The following is an 8,882-nucleotide window of genomic DNA, read 5'->3' on the forward strand; positions in this document are numbered from 1 at the left end:
ACACCCCCACACACACACTTGCTGGGGAAGAGAATGAGGAGACTCTGACCTGGAGCTTTGCCCACCTGCCAGTGCCCCCTCTCACATTTCCCATTTAGTTTCTCCCATCCTGTGGGCAGGCACGAGAAGAGCAAAAGGGGAGGGAGGCGCCCTGGCAAGGCACATCAAGTACAGACAGGAGTCTGCAAACAGGAGTCCTGGGGAACAAGCCGCCTGGCTCTGGCCACTCGGTGGAATCAGGCGAGAGTGGCGAGGCCTGTGTTTTGATGATCGTGACGTGGAGTCCGGCCACTTGCCCTGCTAAGTGGTATTCCTGGGGCAGATGCACGAAAGCTTCCACATGATATTCCAGTCACCTCTCAGAGACTGGCTGCCCCAGAGCCAAGCTCCTCGGAGAATCACTGGGCCAGGCTTGGAACAGAAGTGTCTCAGACAGGGTCCTTACTCCATGACTCAGTAAGTCTGACCACACACAAAACTTAGGGGAAGAAATATTTGTCTGCTCACAGTTTTTTGGAAATTTCAGAGTTCAGTCCATGTTAAGCCAGGTTTGCAGAGATTCAGGCCATGGCGGCAGGAAGCAGAGAAAGGGAGAATATCAAGTCTCTGCTCTTACATCATGAAAGCTGGCAGGAAGCAAAAGCAGGGGGAGGGGAGACTTTCTATAATCCCCAAGGCCACACCCCCAGGGACCCCTACTCAGCAACCAAGCCCCACTTCCAACATTGGTACCTTGTCTCTGTGAGGGCTAGGAAGATATTCTCAATCCAAATTATACGGGGCTCAGCAGCCCCTGTATTTCTTGAGAGTGTAGTGGAGCATGCAGCCCTGTCTATGAAGGATTAGCTCTCTTAAGGCTGACAACATCCTAATTTGCCTAGGAGGGAGGGGCTTCAGGGGTAGTGGAACTTATATTTCAAAACCAAGACAATCTGAGGTAATCTGGAAAAAGCTGGTCATCCTGTTGTTCAAAGAAAAAAGGAGATTTGCTAAATCACACACACACACACACACACACACACACACACACACACACACAAAAGAAAAAAGAAAAAAAAAACCTGGTCATCCTGTTGTTCAAAGAAAAAAGGAGATTTGCTAAATCACACACACACACACACACAAAAAAAAAAAAAAAAAAAAAAAAAAAAAAAAACCTGGTCATCCTGTTGTTCAAAGAATAAAGGAAATTTTCTAAATCACAAAACGAGGACCTCAGCATTGCCCCTCATTGGTCATTGCCATTTATGTTTCAATACAAAAAACTTAAATACTGTTTTTTGGGAGGAAAAGCCAAATTTTGGCTATTACCTTATACTATGCTGTCAAAGGCCATCAGACAGATAGGTATTTACCAGGCATTTAGCTTGAAGCTCTTGGGCAATGAGAAATACAAGACCAAAAAACAGAAACAAAAACACAAGTTTTCCTACTAAAACCATTTTCTTCTGTTTTTGTTGAGGACTAAGGAAAATAACTTTACCCATCACTCATTGTAACCTCAACAACACCAACTTGTGTTTGAGCCAATGAGAAACGAGGCCAAAATGCATCCTGAGGTCTATTTAGTTGGTAAACAGCTCTTAATCGGCGACTTTTTTTTCATATAACCTTTAACAAGAACTCCTAAGTAGCATCGATTATGTCTACTAGAGGAGTAGTAATTCAGAGGGTATCTCTGAAAAGATTTATGAATTTCCTGATGGCCAGATTGTTTTAAAAACCTTGGGGAAAGACTGGAAGTCCTCACCAATCTGAGGCTGTATGTGAGTTTTTACCGGATTCATTGGAAAAACCAAGAAACCTAGCGTGGCACCCAGGAGACCCCCACAGCTGACGTCACTGGCCAAATGAGCACTGTGTGTCTTTGCAGTTGGAAAAGGCTCCTTATTGGGGTCCCGAAGACCAAAATCAAGGACTAAATTTGTTAAATTTGTTAAAAGGACTGACATCGCCAAGTCCATTAAGGGAGAGAATGGGCACCAAGCCTTGATATAATACTATAATACTCTCCAATTCCATGCTGAAGCCCTGGTAAGTGTCTGTGGAAATTAGAGTAAACGGATTAAGGTCTGAGAAAAGGATGTGCCAAAGGTAAAAAGTCAACTAAGCACCACAAGAGGTAGTACTACTGGACTGTCGGTGGTGAAGGTGTTAAGTGAGTGGCGTGGACACATGCCCTCCAGGAGGCGCATGGGGCTGCCGGGCCACTGTCAGTATGAAAGTCACTTGGTAAAATTCATTCTGCTACTAAAGAATGTTGCTGGCATTCAAATAGCACCGTGTGGCATTTATTGTCACAAAAAGTTTCAAATTTCTAAAGAAATACTAGCCAGGCGTGGTAGCCCACACCTGTAATCCTACTACTTGGGAGGCTGAGACTAGAGGATCACAGGTTTGGGGCTGGCCTCAGCAATATTACATATTGAACCCAGTATGCCTCTGGGTTCAATGTCCAGTACAGTAAAAAAAAAAAAAAGCTTGTGATTCAGAGAGACATTGACCAGAGTTTTGTTTTTGTCAGTGATTGTGAAAACAAGTAGGATCCCCTCTTCATCAGACCTGTCTGAGAGACGAATTAAGTTTCTGGTTTACTTGTAGCAAGTTAATTTGTCCTGGCAAGCATATGATTATGATTATTATTATATTATTATTATTATTATTATTATTATTATCGGTACTGAGGATGGAACCCAGGGACATTTGACCTCCGAGTTACACCCCAGCCCTATTTTTTATTCTTTATTTTGAAACCGGGTCTCACTGAGTTGCAGAGGGCCTCACTAAGTAGCTGAGGCTGTCCGCGAACCGCGATCCTCCTGTCTCAGCCTCCAGAATGCTGGCATCACAAGCGTGCCCACCATGCCCGGCCCATCAAGCACTTTATATGCTGTTGCCTCTGCTTTCTCCTTGTTCCTCCCACCCACTTCACTTGGTTCATAAATTCATAAGTTAACGGATGAATACTAAGGAAATAATTTATTTCATAAATTAATGGGGGATTGCACTGCTGTAAAAGACAAAAAGAACTCAGTAAAATATTCAGATAAGTATTCATCATCGTTATCATTTATTATGTTGTGTAAGTAGCTTCAAATCCATTTGGAACATTATTAGGAATAATCACATTTTTAAAACACAAGTAAATGGCCTTATTTGAATGCATTACACTAAGAATATCCATGCGTGCTTTTTTTGTGGGTGCACGGTACTGGGGATTGAACCCAGGGGCATTCTACCTCTGAGCTACACTCCCAGCCATATTTTTAAAATTATTTATTTTATTTTATTTTATTCTTTGCAGTATTGGGTAGGAATGGAACCCAGGAGCATTCTACCTCCGAGCTATACCCTCAGCCCTATTTTTTATTCTTTACTTTGAAACAGGGTCTCACTGAGTTGGGGAGGCCTCACAAAGTGTCTGAGGCTGTCCTTGAACCTGCGATCCTCCTGTCTCAGCCTCCCAAGTACTTGGATTACAAGCGTGTGCCACCACGCCCAGCCATGTGCTTTGTTTTTAAACCCTGATTGAAACTGTAAAGTAAACATCCCAAGACCATTTTAGAGATGAGGCAGCTCTCCAGATGAGCATATGCTCATCAAAGAACCTTGTGTTCTGGGATTCAGCTTATGTTAATTCGTGTGTGTGTGTGTGTGTGTTTTGGTTTATATTTTAATTATCTTGGCTTATAACAAAAAGCAGAATCGGGCATAGTGGCCCACGCTTGTAATCCAAGTACTTGGGAGGCTGAGACAGGAGGATCCAGGTTCGCTGACAGCCTCCGCTACTTAGTGAGGCCCTCTGCAACTTAGAGAGATCCTGTTTCAAAATAAAGAATAAACAATCAGACTGGGGATGTCGCTTGGAGGTAGAATGCCCCTGGGTCCAATCCCCAGGACCCCAAATAAATAAATAAATCAAGCAAGCAAGCAGAATTCCACAGCCGATGAGCAATTCGGTGTGCAGTGTCTGTGCAGGGAGAGGAGGCTTATGAATTGTTCTTCACCACAGCAGTGGATTCCCCTTCTCTATTGCAGGCCATTGGAATGACTTAGGTAAAGCAGCCTGACTCCCCTTAAGTGCCAAGAGCAGTCGGGCCCAAGACAGCAGTCCTGCGCCAACGCCCAAAGAAGATACAACAGAGGTAAGGCCGGCACCTTGCGCTAGGCGCCAGCGGCGGCAGCTCTGAGGCCAGGACTAGAGTAGCTGCTTTGGAGGAAGAGACACGGGTCGCCAGGACAGCTGAGGGCTGGGGCTGGTGGGCTTAGCTGGCCCCCGCTCCTCCACTCCCCACCAAGGGCCAGTTTCTCAGTACTGTGGACTCCTGTGCTGGGCTCCCGCTTCCCCTCCTCTGAAGCCCCCGCCAGAGGACAGCCTGGACCTACCACTGGCCGCCGTCCTGGCCAGCAGGCAAGCGATGCTGCTTTCATCTCAGTCCCCAGCATCTCAGGGAGAGGACTTGGCTCTGCGACCCACCAGAGCCCTGCCTGCCGAGGGAGGAGCGCCCCGGGCTCCTTCTGTAACCTTCCTTGGACTTGGACAAAGGTGAACTTGAGTGCTGGACACACAGCGGCCTTTATGCCACCGCCAGGCCCCGGGCCGCCTTCTCCCGGGACTGAGGCCCTTTGTCCCCGCGGGGACCAGGCCTGACTGCCGCACTGTTGGAGCTCCCCTCCTCCTGGGCCTGGACGAGGCCTTTGGAGTCCGCGGCGCACACTGGCCCTTTCTTCCCCCGGCGCCCGCAGCTCTGACGCTGCCCGCCTGGGCACCGCAGCTCCTGCAGCCGCGCCCCAGCCCGGCGGGTAAACTGAGGCACCGCGCAGGGGCCAAACCTGCCGCCTCTGGGCGTGCCATGCGGATCCTAGAAAGGCTCCCAAGAAGATGCGAGTCTATCCGAGGCTATTTAATTTTTTTTTCTTCCCTGTACTGGGAGTGGAACCCAGGGGCATTCTACTTCCAAGTTAAACCCCCAGCCCCTTTTTAAATTTTATTTATTTATATATTTATTTATTTCGCGGTATTAGAGATGGAACCCGGGGGCATTCTACCTCTGAACTGCACCCCCAGCTCCTTTATTTATTTATTTATTTATTTATTTATTTATTTATTTATGGTACTGGGGATAAAACCCAGGGTCATTCTACCTTCGAGCTACACCCCAGCCCTATATTTTCTTCTTTATTTTGAAACAGGGTCTCACAGAGTTGCAAAGGGCCTCACTAAGTAGCTGAGGCTGTCAGTGAATGGCGATTCTCCTGACTCAGCCTCCTAAATGCTAGGATTACAAGGTTGCGCCACCAGACCCGGGCTCAAATCAATCAATCTATTATTTATTTGTTTATTTATTTACATGTGTGTGTGTGGTACTGGGGATGGCACCCAGGGGCATTCTACCTCTGAGCTACACCCCCAGCCTTATTTTTTATGTTTTATTTTGAAACGGTCTCACTGAGTTGCAAAGGGCCTCACCAAGTAGCTGAGGCCGTCCTCGCCTTGGAATCCTCCTTTCTCAGCCTCCCCAGTGCTGAGATTAAAAGCGTGTGTCACCACACCCAACTGGTCATCCAAATCTTAATATAAAAAATCTCAAACCTGCAGAAAAGTTGGAAGAATAGCATAGTGGACACTAGAATCCCAAATTAACATTTTGTGTGGAAAGATACAGCTACGAGGGCTGTGTGTGTGTGTGTGTGTGTGTGTGTGTGTGTGTGCGTGCGTGTGTGTGTGTTGTTCTGTTAGACTCCCAGGTGGAAGCTTCACTTTAATGCTAGTTCTTCCGGAATATTTCGGACCAGCTGGCTGATACTTTCATCGCCACGCGAGCCACAGCGCTTTGGGTGACCCCAGACACACTTTCTGTACAGATTTCCAGCTCCCAAGGTAAATCCACACACTTTTAATGGTGCTTCCTAGGGCGGTGTCCAGAATCGTTTATAAATGGATATAGGGTTACCAACTTTTATTTTCACACCTAAAGCCATTTTTAAAATTACATACTGCTTATGATTGTCATGAAAGGCATTTGATCCTATGCACAAATAGGCAGGACAATCTCAAAATTAAAAAAAACAGTATTTAAGTGAACTTTTATGAAACACCATTAAGCCCCTCCTTTCTCCTTCATGTATTTTTCTTTCTTTTTTTTTTGGTGGTACTGGGGGTGGAACCCAGGGGCTTCCTACCTCCGGGCTACACTCCCAAACCTATTTTATATATTTTACTTGGAAATAGGGTCTCGCTAAGTTGCTGAGAGCCTCAGTAAGTAGCTGAGGCTGGCTTCGAACCTGCGCGATCCTCCTGTCTCAGCCTCCCAAGCGCTGGGATTACAAGCGTGCGCCACCACGCGTGTACTTTAAAATGATTACCATTTCTATATTAACCGATGAAGACAAGCACAGGCTTACAGATAAAAACATTTAGGAGCCATCTTTCTGTTAGGATTACCCACTTACAGGGATCAGCTGAGGCTCAAAGACCATCAGCTGAAAAATGACTGAATCAAGAACCAAATTCAAGTCTGTGAGCTCCAGAACCAGTGCTCCCTCCCCGTCCAGACGGTCTCTGTGTTTCTACCTTAACAGGGTTGACGCAAAATAGGCTTTGATTTACTTTTCTAATCCTTGGCTAGATTTAGGTCACTCGAGTATACCTGGTAGATCAGATTTTAGTGTTGATTCCCAGATCACTGAAACGCATCAACTAGTATCAGCCGTCCAGGGAAGTTCTCTCCTAATTTTAGGATGGGTCAGTTCAGGGGTAAAGTATAATTCAGATTCTAAATCTATCCTTGTACATCTATTGACTATTGTCTGAAATTCCTTCAGTTTGGTTTCCTTCACTGATATTTTAAAGAAATCATTTAAAAATTGCATTATGACAAAAAGCTAGAGAGTATGTCTTTCCCTTTTCCTTTCTTTTCTTTTCTTTTCTTTTCTTTCTTTTTTTTTTTTAGGTACTAAGGATGGAACCCAGGGCCATTCTACCTCCAAGCTATACCCTCAGCCCTAGTTTTGATTTTTTATTTAGAAACAGAGTCTCACTGAGTTACAAAGGGCCTCAAATGCTGGGATGACAAGTGTGCGCTATCACACCCAGCCTCCCCCCCTTCCTTTCTTCCTTTCTTCCTTCCTTTCTTTCTTTCTTTCTTTCTTTCTTTCTTTCTTTCCTTCTTTATTTTTTAATTTTCTTTCTTTCATTTTCTTTCTTTCTCTCTTTCTCCTTTTCTCTTTCTTTTTTTCTATTCTTTTTTTTTGTGGTACTAGGGGTGAAACCCAGGGGCCTTTCTACCTCCGGGCTATACTCCCAGACCTCTTTTTTATATTTTATTTGGAAACAGGGTCTCACTAAATTGCTGAGAGCCTCACTAAGTAGCTGAGGCTGGCATTGAACCTGTGCAATCCTCCTGTCTCAGCCTCCCAAGTGCTGGGATTACAAGCGTGCGCCACCACGGTGGACTTTTTATTTATTTTCTTCTTCCTTTTCTTCTTCCTCTCCTCCTCCTTTTCTCTCTCTTTCTCTCTCTCTCTTATGTTTTTGTTTTGAAATAGGGCCTTGCTAGGTTGCCGAGAGTCTTGCTACATTACTGAGGCTGGCCTCGAACCTGAGATCCCTCTGTCTCAGCCTCCTAAGTGCTGGGATTACAGGCATGTGCCACAGAACCTGGTTTTCTTTTTCTTAATTTTTTTTATTTATACTACCGTGCAACAAAACTTTATGAACACTTTGAACCGATTCAGCTCTTGCTGAAGCGTGCTTTCAAAACGTTCATCAGGGCAAATGGCTATAGTGCAAGGTACTGAGAGGCGGACTGAAGATCGACAGGTGCCCCCAGGTCAGGGCTGGTGCAGAAGACCACCGTCTTTCTCTTGCTTTCCTGCAAAGATGAGTCTCCGCTGGTCGGGCAGGATGCCTTCTTTATCCTGGGTCTTGGCCTTCACAGTCATGATGGTTTAACTGTTTAACAGACTCAGCCCCCATTATCTAATAATCTAATGATCCAGGGAGGAACATCGCTGTTCAACTTGGTTTTATACAATTCAGGCCTCAGACTCTGAAGCTACATATTAACTTGTAGACCCTCTTTGGAATAGAGATGCCTAATTTCTGTCTAGTAGAAGAGAGGGTTGACCGAGTTCGTGGTTTTTCTTGCTCTGTAGACGATTATCTAGCTTGGTCTCCGACTTGGCAGACTTACTCTGTAATGACTTTCTTGGTAGACTTATGAGCTTTTGTTCCTGGAGTTTCCATTTGAACCAGTCCGGCTGCTGTGCTGTTTTGTTTCCTGTTTGGTGAATTATATAAAATCTATTTAAAAGAAGTCGTGGCCAATACCACTATAAAATGTTATCGAGCATTTGACCTAGCATGGGTGGAGAATCTGAGGTCAGATGGTGGGAAGCCGAATGATGTCCTATTTGGGATTTGAGGACGACATGGGCACATTTGTACCCAAACACCTTCAATTTTTTTCACATGTTTCCTTTGTCTCAGATCAGTGGCCGGTGGCATGGTTTGGTTGGTGTGATTTAATTTTTCCTTGAAATAGGATTTTCAAGGAATCATGACTGGAGAAGAGATTGAGAAGCTATTGGGGGTTAGTCATGGTGAAGAAGTAGAAGTCGAATCTTATCCATAAATCTCAAAAGGCTTAATCCTAGAATGAATAGGATCATATTTTATTTTTTTGCAGTACTGGGGATGGAACCCAGGGGCATTTAACCTCTGAGCTACACCCCAGCCCTATTTTTTAGTCTTTATTTTGAAACAGGGTCTCACTGAGTTGCAAAGGGCCTCACTAAGTAGCTGAGGCTGGCCGCGAACCTGTGATCCTCCTGTCTCAGCCTCCCGAATGTTGGGATGACGAGCGTGCGCCACCACGCCT

Source organism: Muscardinus avellanarius, assembly GCF_963383645.1.
Source record: "Muscardinus avellanarius genome assembly, chromosome: 12".
NCBI classification, from domain to species: Eukaryota; Metazoa; Chordata; class Mammalia; order Rodentia; family Gliridae; genus Muscardinus; species Muscardinus avellanarius.